Source organism: Podarcis filfolensis, assembly GCF_964270895.1.
Source record: "Podarcis filfolensis genome assembly, chromosome: 5".
Taxonomy (NCBI): Eukaryota; Metazoa; Chordata; class Lepidosauria; order Squamata; family Lacertidae; genus Podarcis; species Podarcis filfolensis.
Window position 1 is genome coordinate 11,390,318 of NC_139608.1, and position 18,746 is coordinate 11,409,063.

Consider the following 18,746-nt stretch of genomic DNA (forward strand, 5'->3'; position numbering starts at 1 on the left):
GTTCGGCCCACATTATTGAGCACACAGCAGTCAAGGTAATAATAATAATAATTTTATTATTTGTACCCAGCCCATCTGACTGGGTTGCCCCAACCACTGTGGGTGGCTTCCAACACATATAAAAACATGACAAAACATTAAACATTTAAAAGTTTCCGTATACAGGGCTGCCTTCAGATATCTTCCAAAGCTTATAGTTACTCATCTCCTTGGCATCTCATGGGACGGCATTCCACAGGGCGGGGACCACTATGAGAAGGCTCTCTCCCTGGTTCCCTGTAGCTTCACTTCTTGCAGTGAGGGAACTGTCAGAAGGTCTGAATCTCCATGTCTAGGCTGCATGCGAGATCCTTCTAACTCTTGGATCCAGCAAATGTTAAAATGTAAGCCAGGCTAGCTTCCTGTGTTGAGGTGATAGCCTCAGTGATGGGTCATCAAGGGAAACAAAGGAAAGGGTCTCTGTGTGAGACAGCAAATGGGACCCACCACTCCCCTGGCTTGTAGTTAGTTAGAAGGACAAAATGGGATTAGAGTTGAGTTGTAGTAATGTGAGCCAGAAGCAAAGCAGAGAATGAGAGAGGCATGCCAGATATCTGTTTAAATCCAAGGCTGTAACTGTGGAATAAACAATACCATTTTGGGGTGTTAATGCTGTGAACCCCTCCATCAGAGGCTCAGGCTGTATATACGTGTAAATAAACCATATATCCTAAAGACACCTCAGTCTCTGCTGTGCCTCATTTCAAAAGGAAAAAATCCCCTGGAATCTTGCATTGCTCTGAGAATGGGGTGGCGTGCAACAGTATTTTGCTTTGCAGGACCCATCATTTTTGTTTTACGCTATACTTCATGCCCCTCTTTTATAGTGCAGGGTTTTAAAACTAGTCAATATTCTAATTTTCACGGGACATGTTGAAAGGTTACAAGCAGGGTCCTCTGGTATTTTAGCCAAGTGATGCACTGGTAATGATTTTCTTAACAAGAGGGAAGTATGGCTTAGACCCAGGTCTGACTTATTTATAACTGTGCAACTTAATACTCTACCTGCCTTCCACTGTGTTCTTCATAAATGAAATTGCTATCTTGGATGAGAGGCATAAGCTTTTGGTATGATGTGCTCTTTTGGAAAGAGAGTAACGATCCCCTCTTCTGACTGTGGCTTTTTTTTAATGCAACCACAATGAGAGGAATGGTGCACATAGTCAACTGGAAAAATGCTCGGTGCAGGCTTACACCATTTGTGTGATCCACCAGATCAAACTCAACCCTTCTGTGACTGTAGAAACAGGAGAGGAGAAGGGTGTTTCCAACAGCTGGTAGGTCAGAGGGCAAAGCCTGTATTCTGCATCATGGGTGATCAGTTGAAATGAAAATTGATCCGAATATGCCCAATTTGGCAGTTGTTCCAGAGCACATATCTTTAATATTAAAACCTGCCCCCCCAAAAAAAAATTATTTAAAAACGAAAATGCTGAGGGTTGGATTAGATTACACTTGGGATAACTTCCAATGCTATAATTCTATGAACCTATGCTTTTTTCTGCCTTATTCACAGGGCGCGTTTAGAATTTCAGCAGATGTGAGGTTCTGAGGTAGATGGCGTTGTGTTTTTCTTCATCTTTACATTCAATATGTAAAGCCCTAAGGAAGTTAGATTATCCTCCACCAGGCCCAGGGCGTTTTCAGTGATGGCTCTGACCTGGTGGAATGCTCTGTCCCATGAGACCAGGGCCCTGCAGAATTTAACTTCCTTCCGCAGGGCTTGTAAGACAAGACTATTCCGCCTAGCTTTCAATTTGAACCTCGCCTGATCTTTTGTTCCCCTTCCTTCCCTCCCCCTCCGCTTTTTGTGAAGATTGCCCACTCTGGGATCCCACAGCTGATTCTCCCCTGGTCTCCTCGCTGGCCCAAGTGGGACTAAATTAGCCATCTATCCCTGGTGATCATCTGATGTTTATTTGATGGATTTCCCCCTAAATTGTTTTTTTTATTCTTGATTTTATTGTTATTTACACTTTATACCATATTTTATGCTGGTTTTTTTGGTAGCATCAGTTAAGTGTTTTAAATTTGTTGTTAGCCACCCTGAGCCCGGTTTCCTGAACTGGGAAGGGTGGGGTATAAATAAAAAAATATTTTATGATTATGATTATGATTATGATTTCTACAGCCCTCTGCAGCCTCCCCAGCTGGAAGGGTTGAATTCACAATTTTATGGAACAGCTCATTCAGCTCAGGGGTGAGTGGTGCCCACTGGGGCTGGCAGAGCAGAAGGCAGGGAGACCTAGAGTAGGTGGAGCCAGAGTTGATGACTGGCAGAGGCACCATCGCTGTAGGTAAGAAGGCAGACGGGTGGCTGAGAGCAGACAGAGGTTGGTGGGGCAGTCTGCCTCATGGGCAACCCAGCTCTGTGAAGGGCAACACAGACTGAGGAGAAGGAAGCAGACATCAGTAGTAGTAACAGGAACATACTTCTCGTCAAACTCTCAAGCCCCTCCGCCTTTTAGTACTGACAGGCCGTGCCACCCCTGGACTGGATGAAAGTACGAAGGCAGTGAAATATACTCAGAGTCGCAAAGTGATTTCATGCTCTTTATTCAGCTCATAGTGGTGAGGAGGAATGAATGAATGTCCCCTCAAGGTATCTGCTTTATATACATTATTTACACAATGGGCTGCACATGATTGGCTAATTCCGGAATTCTACTGTAAGCCAATCAGGTTGTGGATTCACTTCTATCTGGAGCATGATTGGGTGGTTCCTGCCAACCAATCATACTGCTGCATTGTTCTAGGACCAATCAGACTGCTGCATTCTGAATCCTATTGTTCTAGGACCAATCAGACTGCTGCCTTTTGGATCCTATTGTTCTAGGACCAATCAGACTGCTGCAGTTTGGATCCTATTCAACTCAGTACATAACAGCAGGTTGGTGTGGATGGGCTGAGGGCAGACTGAGGTTGGTGGGGCAGTTTCCCACTTGCCTTAATAGAGCAACCTTCACTGGTTCAACCATGAGGCTCTTTCCATATGTTTGGAAACACGAAAACAAACAAACAAACGAAAGAAACAAATGAAAGATGTATTAGTTTCACATTTCAAGGTCCAAAGCGCAGCTCTATAAAACAGCCTCATGTCCAAACAACTGCAGGTTCTGGCTTAAATGTAAGCCTGGCTAAGCATTCTTGTTGCCTCCTGAACGTGAAAGCGGTTTGAGAGGATTATGGCTCCCAGCGATCTGTACAACAGATAGATTGCATTTTATATTCCTATATCCCTTCAGGATGGGAGTAGCAAATATCACTGTGTCTGGGGAAAGTAGCTGCAAGGACTGTGAAGATTTTTTTTTATGAAAACACATTAATATCGCACTTCATAGGCTCCAGAGCCGAGGTCTGGAGCTGAAAACAACTCTCAAGGGTCAAATGAAGCTCTGGAAATCCATCCATCCATCGCCTCCTCCTTCTGTTCAGGCTTTTCTTCCCCTTGTTACAAACCTTTGGCAGAAGATTCACGTTCCTTCTCCCTCGCCCAGTTTTGAGAGCCTCACTCCGGCTACAATTAAACCTGCCCCTTTGTGCTTCTTCCTTAAATACATTTCCACAGCCTCCAGTCCTTAATACCTTCAATGCCGGAGATAATCCAGCCCTTAAATCCAGCAGCATCTCAAAGAAATCCCAGGGAAGGCATCACTGCAGTCGGAAGCAGCACACCCCAGCGGAAACCACGCCTGTTTCCAAGACCCACAACAAAAAGCCAGGAGTGTTGTAGGAAGGGATGGGAATTAAACATGAAAAGAGGCAGAAGGCCAGCTTAAGCTTTCAGTGATGCTTTCATGAGAAGGTCAGCCTCCAGACTGTCACTGTTTCCAGGAGGAGTGCAATCGCATGCTGACGCGTCAATGTGAAATTCTTGGACAACAAAGCCGCTTCCTCCCCCAAATTGTTTTTGCATTAAAGGAAAATCCACTGGAAAGAGGGCTTGAATCCTTTGCCACTGGCGTTGCTCCTGTGTGGATGGGTGCACCTGCCATTTTCCCCAAAGGGGGAGAACTACCATTTGCAGCTGAGGCTAAAAAGGTGGGTTGTAAAAAAACATACTGTTGCAGACGCCCCAATCTCTGAGTGGCAAGAGACTCCAGGGGTTCCTGTGTTCAGTTTCCTTGGAATGAAGGTCAGTGGAGACTGTGGTGTCTTTAAAGTGTATGGTTTTCTTTACACATATGCACAACCTGAACACAGAGTGAAGGAAATAACAGCATTAACACTGCAGGTGATCTTGCCTCCCCATTAGATTCCCAGAGAGATCCCCAAGCAATAGTTTATGGTACAACATTGAACAAGACAATCTTCAGTGTCTCCAGCTTCCGACATCAGCCAAAACTCTCTCACACACAGCTCCCCTTGGGCTATTGTTCTGCATTCCAGGTTGATACAGCGTTCAGCCAAGTGAGGTAAGGAAAGGGCCATTCTCTGGATCCATGGCAACAGAGCTCACTTTTTAAGATACAGGTGATGGGTGAACTTAGCAGCTAAGTCCATTACCTTGACAAAGGAACTAGTTTGACTGGTTCAAGAATTTTCTTCTTTTAGATTCTAGCCTCACATATGCATGGTCACGGGTTTACAAGGGACCCAGAAGTAGCATCCAGACAGATCCCCACAAACCTCTAAGAATACTTATATAGTAATATACATATATGTTTATATATATATTGTCTCAGTTGCCATCTAGCAGCAGCCATCTCATCAGTCCACAAGAGAGAGACGGGACTTTGAGGGCCTCTCCACCAGCTCTGCTGGAAGGTTAGCAATTTTTGCCTTCTCCTCTCTGAATCGCTCCATGGCACCTGGTCATTGTAAGAACTGAGGCCTAAGCTTGCTTTCTTCCTCTTCCCTCCCTAGCCCTTTTGTGTTGTACAGTGGTACCTCGGGTTAAGAACTTAATTCATTCTGAAGGTCTGTTCTTAACCTGAAACTGTTCTTAACCTGAGGCACCACTTTAGCTAATTGGGCCTCCCGCTGCCAATTTCTGTTCTCATCCTGAAGCAAAGTTCTTAACCCGAGGTACTATTTCTGGGTTAGCGGAGTGGGAGGCCCCATTAGCTAAAGTGGTGCCTCAGGTTACGAACAGTTTCCAGTCTATTTCTGAATTTCAGAAATAGACTGGAAAGAGAAGCTGCTGAATTGCAACTCATTACCAAACTTAAAACCATGGAGAGACCTGGTCTGAACAAAGACATTGGATTCTTATCTCATTATACATGACAAAGCCATTTTTCACCTTCTCACCCCTTGCTTTTTCCTGTAAGACCTATTGCAGTCGTTAAGAGTCGTCAACAGGCTCATCACAGCTATCTGCCAATCACCCATTCCCACCACCCTTCTGAGTAATACCCCTCCCCACCTTCTCACTATATAGAAGGATCTGGCAACTTCTGTTTCAGTGTATCTGAAGAAGTGTGCATGCACACGAAAGCTCATACCAAGAACTAACTTAGTTGGTCTTTAAGCCATTATTTATTGCAATTGAATCCACAAGGTGCTGCATATTTAAAATGCAAAGAAACCAGCATGTAAATGACCTGAGTTGCATTGCAAACTCCGCCCTTGTACAACCTTCATTTGCCCAGCTGCAACTGTTTATATATATATATATATATATATATATATATATATATATATATATATATTAAAAATCAGCAAAGGTGAAATTGACAGAAGCCAAGGAACAGTCAGAAGAGGTCGGAGTTCAAGGCATGGGTAAGGGAAATAAACCCCAATACTAGGAGTCTCCCACTTGAATTGGCAGCTCTGCAATTACATCGGTGCAAATGGGTCATGCGTATGGTTCCTGGGCATCCTTGTTGAAGGCTGCAGAGGAAAATGTGTTAATGAGGAGCAAAGAGGGCGGGCGTAACAGGACAAAGGTGAGAGGGCCAAGTCACCAGGAGTGAAAAGAGATGAGCCTTTGCAGTGCAACAGTGCAAAGACCACGAACCTCATTAAAAGGCTTGGAAACGGCCCACCTCTCTCTCTGACCTCAGCAAATGAGGTGGGTTTCATTGTGAATTCTGAGCTAATAATTTGCCCTTGGCTTCTTGCTTTGTTTTTTAGCAAGTGCTGATAACAGGAGCAAATTATGTTCCAGAATGTCTTGGCTTCTCTCCAGCTTGGGATCCCACCTGTAAATTTTATACCCACCTGCCAATCTTTCCTTCGCGACCCACTCCCCTTTTCCTCCACTGCTTGTCAGAATCAAATTATTAGAAAGACAATTTCAGTTCAAGGGCATATTTGTAGTCCCAGAGAGATAAATGCAGTTTTTCGGGATGGAGGATTGAATGCATTAAAAAAAAAAAACCCATAAGAGCAGAAAACCATATAATGAATGAAGATGCAGGCAAGTGCAGTGACCGTTTTAGGAAATGAAATGACATCCATCGAACCATCCAAGAAGATTGATCTTCATTCCCTTGTCGCTCTGTGAAAATGTACTTTTGAACATTTATATGGATGTCTCTGCCAAGTGATATTGAGTCTTTCAAGTCTTCTCCAATAATATTTTGTCAGTTTCTTCTTAACGTGGAAACATATGAATTACTACTATGTGGAGTTTGTACAAGGTTCTAGGATAGTGATGGCAAACTTCTTCAAGGCCTTGTGAAATCCTTCATCCCAGAAATACCAGGAAAGCAATTTCACCAAATTCATGAGAATTTCTTTAAAAATTGCAAATGGCTGTGGGCATGTGGAGAACTGAATTTAAGATTTGAGGAGAGGGAGGGACTGGGAGAAACCAAATTTAACAGATTATTTTATCCTTAGCATGCAGTTGGGTAGGACTGCCATATGTCTGGATTTTCCCAAACATCAAGGGATTTCAAAGGTGGAATTGGCATCTGGGGGGATTTCTGAAAGGCGGCGCTTTGGCCTGGATCTTAGGCAAATCAATAGAAAAATTGTGGGTTTTTTGTGTTTTTGTATAAGCAAGCTCAACAGCTTTCGGGGTGTCCTAGTTTTTACTTTTTGAAATATTATTATTATTATTGTTATTATTATTGTTGTTATTATTATTATTGTTATTATTATTATTATTATCATTATTATTATTATTATTATTATTGCAACCCTACAGTTGGAGAGGTTCCTTTCCCTAAGTGACCTTGTTGTGTCATTATTTGATGGACTTCCCTTCAGTTGCCTGGGTTTTCATTTCAAAATAAAACCCCATGATAAAAAGAGGCTGATGAGAGAATAGAGATCAGCAATGGAAAGTATTATGTTAACGGCAAAAACAGAGAAAGGCTGAGAAGTGAGAAATCATAACTTAAAATTATGAGTGGTTCAGGACAAAAGGGAAAACGCTTTCTTGCTTTCGGGTGGGGGGGGGGCAAAGTATTTTTTTAAAAAAAATAATTTTAAAATACCAATTGGGGTCAAACTTGCACAGTTGGAATTGACACTGAATTTGGAGAGATTCTGTTATTGGATGTAAGCTAAATACACTAAAACATTAATATTATGCTTATAAGCTTGGGGGGTGAGAGATGAGGCATGGAAGGAATGAAAACAAGCTCTTAATTAACAAGAAAGGCATCAAGGTTATCAGGTTCTCATCCATACACATAAGATGTCAAAGAGAGTTCGGATTAATTACAGTCAAATTTGGGCTACTCCTTTCACGTTATCTTTATTCTATAAACAAGAACTCATTGAGTTAAATCCCTTCTCTCTTTGTTAAAAAAGCAAGAGATATAATGGGTATTAAAACCACACCCTTGACTGCTGACTGCCTAGGATGTGTTGTCGACCTGATGTGTTGCCTGTTCAAAACTGCTTGGTTGTTGCTGCTTTTGGCTGTGTTTTATCAACATGCACAGGGAGCATGGGCTCATTGATAAAATGCCACATAGCAAAGCAATTAGGTGTGCAATCACTATAAAGTTATTTTCAGGTCAGTGTACATGTGCTTGTGGGTGGCAGAGGTGGGTGGGTGGAAAACACAGACTCCATGCGCTAATGTGCCAAGCAAAACAAAGGCCTCCTTTGGGATTTGCTTTTTCCTGCGTTTCTTCAAACAAACAACACGTACAAAACTGCGTATATTCCTGAACGTAGCATTCGGAACTGACCTCTGCTCAGGGGAAACTGCTTGCAGAAATGTATATATGAGGAAGATGTGTGCTGGTGTTTATATTAAAGATTCTTTCATCAACATTATTCTTTTTTCTGATGTTGAAATTTATTTATTGGCAAGTAATAAAAAAAATATGCATTTGCCTCCCAAACATGTTCACAGGCCAGGAGCTCTTCACCGATTCCTTCTGCCTCCGGTATGTAATTCTGCTCCCACACTTTGCCGTATTAGAGCAGTTCTAGCTATTAGAAAGGAAATTGCTTTATCCAAAGCCAGGTGATTTTGTTCCCAAAACCCAGCACTGTCTGCTCAGACTGGCAGTGGTTCCATGACAGTAGAGGGGAGCCTTTTTCAGCCTGGCAACCTTTCAGGGGCCATATATTACACATGCTGTTTCTATTTTATCTGTAAGCAGCCTCGAGTTGAAGCCTTAGATTAGCAGTACCCGGAGGTCCAGCGGTCCGCCAACCCCGTGGCCAGAGGGGAAAAACAATTCCAGAGACTTCTTGGTCAGAGAAAAGAGATTTATTGAGATCTGCGCAGAGGCAGCCAGTGGAGTCCTCTCCAAAGACTGGCTACAACGATACAAGTAAACAAGCATTTTTATACCTGAGAGCATGTCCATCTCCCCAATTCCCTCCAATCAGCTGGCAAGGTTAAGCTTATTTCCTTATATGGCATATGGCTATCTGACTAGCTAAGCCCCCCTCCTTCCCTTGTTCGTGTGCTCCTCTCTTGCGTTACTGCAATAGGAAGCTGCAATAGGAAGCGTGTGCAGGAAGCGGCCCCCTTGTCCTGTCTGACCACATACGGTAAATAGATGCGGTTTCTGCTTAGCTGGCAAGCACAGGAAATGGTCTTGCTGCTGTTTGCTAGCAACTGCAAAGCAAGATTAAGAGAGGATTTACTGAATTTATTTCAAGTACAAGGTGCAGGGATTACTGATAGCAATCCCCTTCCTTAGGCACAAAGTGCAATCCCTACACCTCTCCCTTCACTCCCTCCTCTTCTTATGAACAACCTAATACTTAGGTTCGTTCTGGTCGCTCGGGTTCATAGTATCCCTGGAGGAGAGCAATGAGGGTCATGACACGGGGCCCCATCCTGCGGGACATCATCTTCCCCATCATATTTTGCATACATTGCATCAAGCAGGGCATACAGAAGCAGAAAAGCAGTAAGATTATTCCTACCCACCAACCCCAATCTGTCCATGGCTCCTCCCACCACTCCATCTCTTAACCCTGTAAGGCCAACTGAAACTGTGCTTCTATAAACGCCTCACCCGTAGGGGTGGGTCGCCAAAGTATCTCCTCCTCCCCTATTACTTGAAGCAACTTTCCTGCTACCCAACCGTCATGAACGCAAATTGCGTAACCCCACGGTCGCCTATAAGAATCGTAGATATAATGGCAACCACAAGAATAAACCCAAGCGTTCAAGGGACGTTCAGAAGGGGTCAGCACGTCAAGAGGGGTAAAGTTGTCTGGGCTTAATAAAATCAGTCCAGGGGGAGCTGCGCCTGGATTGTCTGGTTGTCGGGTAACTACGGTGGGAGCGCTGCCTGCGGGCGCCCCTCCCATCCACCTTCTTCAGCCGTGCGTAGAAGGGTCAGCGTCCGGAGTGACCCTAGCAGGGCGGTCGTCTAGCGCTCTTCTGGAGATGGTTAGCTTCAGAGGATCATCAGGATTTGGTGTAACTGTCCAATCTAAAATAGCCTTCTTCACTTAAGTGTGGTGGACCCAAGGGGTGAGGTCAGCAACTTTAACAGCAGTGGGCCTGGGTCCACCTGTTAAGACAGAGAGAAAATCTCGGGAGAATTACTGCACATAATTATTAAACTGCACATTTTGACTAGCATGGGGGGTTATTGCAAAACTGAGTGGACAAAGGCTGGTCCATTGTCAGATCCTATTGACCTAGGTAGTCCATAGCGGGGAATGATCTCCCTAAGCAGGCACCTGGTTACTTCAAATGCCTTTTCAGTTCTGGTAGGCCAGGCTTCAACCCATCCTGTATACGTGCAGACCACCACAAGCAGGTAGCGGTATAGTCCACAGCGGGGCAATTCAGTGAAATCTGCAACAAGGTCTTCCATGGGTGCAGTTCCACTATGCTGAATCCCCGGGGGAGCCAAGGGTCCGGTTCTGGGATTATTCTTTTGACATAGCGGGCACTTCCTGGAAATCTGGGCTGCCAGTTGATAAAGGTGGGCTATGTAGAAGCACTGCTTCAGCTGTCTGGTTGTGGCATCTGGTCCCATGTGGGTGGACTCATGGTATCTCTGAGTTATCTGCCGAGAAAGGGACTCTGGGATCCATATTCTGTCATCATGAGTAAGGTACCATCTTTCTTTGGACATAGTCAGCTCCTGAGCATCTGCAGTGTCCCTTTCCTTCTTGGTGTATATTGGCTTATCAGCGGTGTTCAAGATCCTTCCAGGGACCAGTGCTCCAATAACTGACGCGGGAGCTGGTTCCCGGGCTGCTTCCTTGGCCACTCTGTCTGCTAGTCGGTTTCCTCTGGCCACTTCTCCTAGTCCAGTTTTGTGTCCATAACAGTGTATCACTGCTACTGCCTCGGGTTCCCAGACTGCGTCCAGGAGGTTCAATAAGGCTTGTGGGTGGGCCACCTGGTTTCCTCTGGAGGTAAGCAAACCTCTTTCCTTCCATAAGGCTCCATGGGCATGTAAAGTCAGAAAGGCATACTTAGAATCAGTATAAATGTTTATCTTCTGTCCCTTTGCTAGGGTCAGGGCTCTGGTGAGCGCTGTTATTTATGCCAGCCGGGCCGACGTTCCAGGCGGGAGTGGCTGCGCTTCGATTACTTGGTCTTCCAAGGCTACCACTGCATAGCCTGCTTTTCGCTGTCCAGCCTTAACAAAGCTGCTTCCATCCACAAACCACGAAGGCCAGTGGGGGTTTGCTTCAACAAATGGGAACTAACAGGCCTGCTGAAATATTATTCGTGCATCTGCTCCTCACCTTCTCCTACCGGAGACAGGGTAGCTGGGTTGAGGGCGGTGGTGACCTGAAACTTCAAACGCGGATGCAGCAGTAACATCTGGCACTTTCTCATCTTCGCTTGGGAGAGGAAATAGGTACCCTTCATGTCAAGCAAAGCTGGGACTGCATGCGGGGTCACACAAACAGTGTCTTGGCCAAAAGTAAATTTGTCTGCTTTGTTCAGTAGGGTGGCTACTGCCACAACTGTTCTCATACACGGCGGTAAACCTTGCTCTGTAGGCATCAGGCGCTCAGATAGGTATGCCACCGGCTGTTGCCAGCTTCCCAATTTTTGGCACAAAACCCCTTTCGCTGTCCCTTGGTCCTCATGCACGAATAGAGTAAAGGGTTTCTTAGGACTTGGGATGCCAAGCGCTGGGGCTTGCTGTAGTGTCTTCTTCAAATCCAGAAGGCTTGCTGTTGTTCTGTGCCTCAAACAAAGGGGTCTCTCTCAGTTCCTCTGGTTGACTCATGTAGAGGCTTGGCAATGATGCTGTAATTAAATATCCATATCCTACAAAATCCTGCAGACCCCAGAAAGCCACAGAGTTCTTTGGTTCTGGTATCAGGATAATAGCCTGCTTCCTTTCTTCACTGGTAACAAAGGGGTGTTTCACTGTGATTGGCATTGCCTCAAGATCCTATGTTGGAGCAGTCGCTCTAGATGCACCTACACTCCTTCAGCCGCCCTTCGTGGGATGGGATACTTATTTACTGCAACAGGATTGACAAATGGCTTGGGCTTCACGATTATTGGTGGGATATTCTTTGCCATTCCTGGGGGGGTTCACTTGTTCCAGAATACTGGCGGGGATGGGTCCCTCCTCTTCTTTTACCATCATGAGGCGCCAGTACTCCCTCAGGGGTGCCTCCACAACCAGTTCCCTAAGTGGCATAGTGGACAATGTGGCTTCTCCCGATGGCTTAAAAGTAATTTGGGCTTGCAACTTTACCAACAAATCTCTTCCTAATAATAGAATAGGGCATTCTCTCTTCCAGTGTCCTTTTTGTCGGCAGATGGCGCACTGATTCCGTTCAAGACGGCTTCGCCCTCCTCCCCAGGCATTTCCTCTTTTCTGAGGGGTGGGTGTGGTAGCCTGTAATGCCATCAACTTCCTTGTTTGATACTTCTCCTTTTTTCTCTGGGCCTCCTCATCTCTCTGATTGTAAGTGGTTTGAGCTATTTCCAACATCTATTCCAGCCCATGATCGATGAACCCCTCATGCTTCTGGATTTTTTCTTTTGGCGAATATCGGACGCTGCTGAGCTACAAAGGCAGCCTTTATAATGGGGCGTTGGCAATATCATCTGGGTTCTCCTCAAAGGTAGGGTTCTAATTTCTCCAATTGCACACATCAGCACTTGAAAAAGGCACATGTTGGACTGTATAAGTGCGTGGTGGTGCTTCCCCACCCTGTCCTGGGGGGGGGCCTGGTGGGTCATACACTCTGCGTAGAGGCATCATTGCAGTCCCACCCTTTTTCTGTGCCTTATGGGACTTATGGAGGGACGCCCTGGTTGCTGCTTCTATTCATTTCTTTCGCATAGGGTTGTACATACTGTTGCAATCTCAATTGTCTGATACTGTGTCCACATTTTTCCTTTCTTTGCTAACTCAATTAGTCCCTTCATAAACTCCTCATCATCCTCTTCCTCTTCTCTCTCTAATTCATCAACCTTGGAGGGTTCAGGCTGAGGGCCGGCTCCTCCCTGGTCCTAGGGGCCCTGGGCCTGGGGGATTCGCTAGAGGGGCAGCTGGTGGAGCATAGGGTGGCGGCGGTTTAATGACTTCCCCCTCTTCTCCTCCTTCTCCTTCCGGCTCTGATATCGCCGGGGGCTTTTCTGACTTCCCTGCCGGTCGGACTGCACAAATTGTATTTTGTGGGGCGTCGCCTCGGCAGGCTTTCAGCCACGGTGGATTATTTTCTACATTGATTTTCCAGGTAGAAATATAAGGGATCTGGTCTGGGTGGACGTTCAAGTTATTTTGATATAGTGGGTTGATTAGTTGCAAATTAAAACTGCCCTCCAAGGGCCAATTAGTTCCTTGGGTGGGCCAATCAACATCCTCTCTCTTCTCAATTTGAACCCAATCATCATGCTTCGTAGCTGCTTTCCAGTTGGTTAAAAAGCATTTCAGAGGACTACGTTAGCTTGCCCCAGACCCCATTTTTCAGATACTCCGCTCCTAACCGGGCTTAAGATCCTTTCACACACCAACCACTACAGGCTGTGACTTGGCGAACTCGCGTTGCCAAGAAATGCACAGCCCTGCAATCGCTCGGCCAAGGGGACGCTAAGCCCCGGCCCACACTTGACAATTCAACCACTGGAGTATCTGACATGCAACATACAAAACACAAATCCCTTCCCCTTCCCCTGTTTGTCCTCCTTCCGGCGTCAGCCTGCTGACAGCCAGACCCTTTCCTGGCGGCACTTTACTGCTCACTGCCAGGCGAAGCTGATCGGGCTTCGTCCCTTGCCCTTCCCTTAGGGCTTACCTGCTCCGCTGCGGACTCCTTCGGCCGTCCTCTTTTCTCCCTCGACCAGGTGTCTCCACTCCGGAGCGGTGTGGCCGGCTCCCCCCACGAACAGGCAGGGGTGCGCACTTGGAGCCGCGAACGCCGGTCCGGGGCTGTTCACCTAGGTCGGGCCTGGCCCCTCGGTCCACCTTTCGTGGGGTGGGGACCCATCCCGGACACGAGCCCCCAAAATGAAGCCTTAGATTAGCAGTACCCGGAGGTCCAGCGGTCCGCCAACCCCGTGGCCAGAGGGGAAAAACAATTCCAGAGACTTCTTGGTCAGAGAAAAGAGATTTATTGAGATCTGCGCAGAGGCAGCCAGTGGAGTCCTCTCCAAAGACTGGCTACAACGATACAAGTAAACAAGCATTTTTATACCTGAGAGCATGTCCATCTCCCCAATTCCCTCCAATCAGCTGGCAAGGTTAAGCTTATTTCCTTATATGGCATATGGCTATCTGACTAGCTAAGCCCCCCTCCTTCCCTTGTTCGTGTGCTCCTCTCTTGCGTTACTGCAATAGGAAGCTGCAATAGGAAGCGTGTGCAGGAAGCGGCCCCCTTGTCCTGTCTGACCACATACGGTAAATAGATGCGGTTTCTGCTTAGCTGGCAAGCACAGGAAATGGTCTTGCTGCTGTTTGCTAGCAACTGCAAAGCAAGATTAAGAGAGGATTTACTGAATTTATTTCAAGTACAAGGTGCAGGGATTACTGATAGCAATCCCCTTCCTTAGGCACAAAGTGCAATCCCTACACCTCTCCCTTCAGAGTCTCTGTCAAATATAACAACAACAACACAGGTAAAAGGTAAAGGTCCCCTGGGTGATTAAGTCTAGTCAAAGGTGGCTATGGGGTGTGGCGCTCAACTCACTTTCAGGCCAAGGGAGCCAGCGTTTGTCCACAGACAGCTTTCCGGGTCATGTGGCCAGCATGACTAAACAGCTTCTGGTGCAACAGAACACTGTGACAGAAACCAGAGCACACGGAAACACTATTTACCTTCCCACCACAGTGGTACTTATTTATCTACTTGCACTGGCGTGCTTTCGAATTGTTAAGTTGGCAGGAACTGGGACAGAGCAACGGGAGCTCACCCCATCACAGGGATTTGAACCTCCGACCTTCTGATTGGCAAGCCCAAGAGGTTCAGTGGTTTAGACCACAGCACCACAATGACCACAATAATACTGGTGGGGCCAAGGCAGATGTAAAAGTGGGCAGAGCAATGAATGTGGCTTCTAACCTGTATACAGTAGGATGTTGTTGTTGTTGTTGTTGTATACTGTCCTTCATCCAAATATCTCAGGGCAATTCACAGCATTAAAATATTCCACCTTCAGCTTCCCCACAAACATATTCCACCCTTCCCTAAGACAAGAAAGAGCCATTATCACAGCTGAAGGACATATTGCACCCAGGCAAAAAGACTCAAGGAGGATGTTGCCTCTGGGAGTGTATGTGTGGCCTGGCGAGAGTCATGTGGGTGAAACAGAAAGGTTTCTTGGACCTCATTTGGACCCTGGTTCCAGCTGGTCCTTTTCACTGAAGGGACTGACTGAAGCTTGTACCATTTCTATCACTCAGCTCTGTTTGCAGCACCTTAGTCTTGAAGGCATACAGCAGAGCTTTCCAAACTTTTCATGTTGGTGACACACCTTTTAGACATGCATCCTTTCGCAACACAGTAATTCAGTTTTACGAGCAAACCGGAGCTTAAAGTAACCTCTTTCCAGCCCCGGGAGCAGCGTGGGGTGTTCACACCTACACAGTGCAGCCGACACACTAACGTATCACAGCACTCAGTTTGGAAAGCTCTGGTGTACAGGGTATGTGGTTTGGGGGCAGCAGATATATAAGTAGGCAATGCTGAAATTCAGAGAAGTGCATTCCTACAGTTCCTGTTTGTGTTTTCTGCAGCCAAATAATCTGGATGCAAATGCAAATAGTTGGCTAAAAATAAATACGAAGAGCAATGCATCTGCACCACATTTTCTATTTGCAAACACACACACACAGTTACACGGAGTGTCGGCACACGCCGGATTTCCGATGTAGCCAAACAACAATTGAGCTCAAGCTGGCGCAGAGAATACCTGAGCGGGAAATATAGGTCTGAGAGACTGTGTGGTCGCTTTCGACGGCATCTAAGCAAATTTAAAAGCAATTCAATATTTAAAAGGAAAGCTGAAGTCAGTCTCCAGGGGATGGCATAGCAGAGACTCTGCCTCTGGGCTGTTCTAAAATTCTCTCAGCTGCATTATGTAACAGCTGGGAGATAGAGCTGTTTCAGGAGGATGATAAAACGACCGCGTTGACAGACCCGACTCCAAAACGTTACACAAGCAAACAAAGGTGGCACTATAGATAGATCAAGGCTGCAGTCCAGAACACCCTTCCCTGGGAGGAAGCATCATTGAACTCTGGGGCATATTTTTGAGCAGGCATGTATAGGCTAGCACTGCGAGGTTGAAGTTCCATATTCTTTCTCTCTTATTTATTTATTAAATTTATGCCCTGCTCTTCCTCCCAAAGGACCACAGGAAAAGTGGTATAATACCGACAAAAACAGAGTGGCTTGCCAAAATATTGGAGTATTACAATATGTCCAAAACAAGAAATTGGAAGGATCTCAAAAGAGAAGATAGACAAGGACTGGAAGGTGTTTAAAGGATATTTGCAAAATCATATTGAAAAATCAGAACTCCTATTAGAATAAACAAGTTCCGTTATAAATACTGAAATACTAAATAATATGGATAACAATGTGCAACAGAAAAAGAAGTAGAAAGTTGGTTTAAAAGTGTGTGAAAGAAAGTAATAGAAATGGAAAGAAATTGCAGTTGAATAGATTGGAAGTCTAACACAGGGTGGGGTGAGGGGTGAGGGATGGTGGTGGGAAAAGGAAGTATGTGTGGGATTGAGTGTGGGTACGTATGAACATTTTTAAGGACTGTATGAAATGTATGTTTGTTTGTATATTTGTAATATGTATGTATTAATGTATTAATGTTGAATTATTTTAATAAAAACTAATAAATATTATTAAAAATTTAAAAACAAAAACAAAAAGGACCACAGGGCGGTCTGGGATTAAGCCCTGTTGAACTCAGGAAGAGGTCCTACTGATTAAGCATGTATAGGATTGCACCATCAAGATGTAGCCTTTAACTGTTCTGAGAAAACTGGGACATCCCTCCCCCCCCCCCGGTGTGACAGCACAGTGGCCCTTTTTGAACTGGATATCACACAGTGCCCAAAAACATTGTTACTGCCTTCTTGACCACTGAACCCACTATTGGTCTCAACCCACCAGAGCCTGAGGGTTTGAGAACCCATCGGTTCCACTAAGTCAAAGCCGTTCCCGGGGACTATAACTTTAGAACATAAGAAGATCAGACCAAGGGCCCATCTAACCCAGCTTCCTGTTCTCACAGTTCCCAACCAGATATCTCAATGGGAAGCCCACAAGGAGGACCTGAGCACAACAGCACTCTCCCCACCAGCAACTGGTATTCAGAGGTTTACTGCCCCCAACAGTAGAGAAGGAACAGAGCCGTTGTAGCTTGCAGCCATTGACAGCCCTATGTTCCATAAATTTGAGTAATCCTCTTTTGAAGCCACCCAAGTTGGTGGCCATCACTACGCTTGTGGGCGTGAGTTCCAGAGTTTAACTATTTGATGCTGTGCAAAGAAGTGCTTTCTTTTGTCCGCTTTGAATATTCCCTTCATGGAGTATAGATCTGTCCATGCCTAATATCAGATTGGCTCCAAGCCAAAGGCCAGGTGGAACAACTCTGTCTTACAGGCCCTGCGGAAAGAAATCAGATCCTGCAGGGCCCTGGTCTCATGAGGCAGAGCGTTCCACCAGGCCGGAGCCAGCGTTGAAAAGGCCCTGGCTCTGGTTGAAGCTAATCTAATTTCCTTAGGGCCTGGGACCACTAGAGTGTTGCTATTTATGGACCTTGAGGCTCTCCGTGGGGCATACCGGGAGAGGCGGTCCTGTAGGTACAAGGGTCCTAGGTCGTGAAGGGCTTTAAAGGTCAAAACCAGCACCTCAAATCTGATCCTGTACTCCACCGGGAGTCAGTGCAGCTGGAAAAGCACTGGGTGAATATGCTCCCATGGCAGGGACCCCGTGAGGAGCCTCGCTGCAGCATTCTGCACCCGTTGGAGTTTCTGGGACAGCTTCAAGGGCAGCCCCGTGTAGAGCGAATTACAGTAGTCATGAGAGCTTCATCTCAGTATCTCTCTGAATGCCAGCTGTTGGGGAGCAAACAATGGGAGTGGGGGAAAAGCTGGTACCTCCATGTCTTTCTTATGTGCTTCCTAGAGGTACTTAGCTGGGGAACTGGATGAAACAAGATCATGCATTATACAGACCTTTGGTCTCATCCAACAGGGCTTTAAAAATAAATAAATTCTTATGATGATCTAAACCTGGTGTTTTTTTGTTTTTTTAATCTAATAAAATCCCTTGATTCAAATTTGCCTTTGATCTCTGCTGTAATGTAGCAACGTGCCTGAGCTAAGGTTTGGCAATGGGCATGGTCGTATCCAGTGTTTATTATGGTATCATTTCAAGATCTAGTTTATATCATCAGGAGCAGGCCAGAACAGGTCAGCGCTAATAGTTTCAACCGCCACTTAAATCTGGCAGAAGCCTGTGTGCAGGACAGCAAGAAAGGCTGTAACTGTATGACAGGCTAGAGGAAAGAAATGGATGGCACAGGAGGGGTTATCGAAACCGCCATTTTCGCTCGTCTCCAGCTGTGGAAGTTAGCAAGAAGATTGGGCTGCCTCAGTCGTGGAAGTAAGTACAAGAACTGCTGAGAGCAGCCCATAGGCAATAGATCTAAAGCCAGATGAGCACGCAAAACTATAAAGAGAGTTTCAGTGCAACATAAGAATTCTGTACAAGGTGCTGTCAATACAGAGTGCAATGCGAGGTTAGCATCCCAAAGTAAGAAGCCATTGATGTACCAAATCTTCCATTCCAGGAATAACTAAAGCAGACCCAGATGCAAGGAAAGTAAATAAGAGAAAAAATAAATAGTGCACCATTTTCTTTGGCCTTCTGCT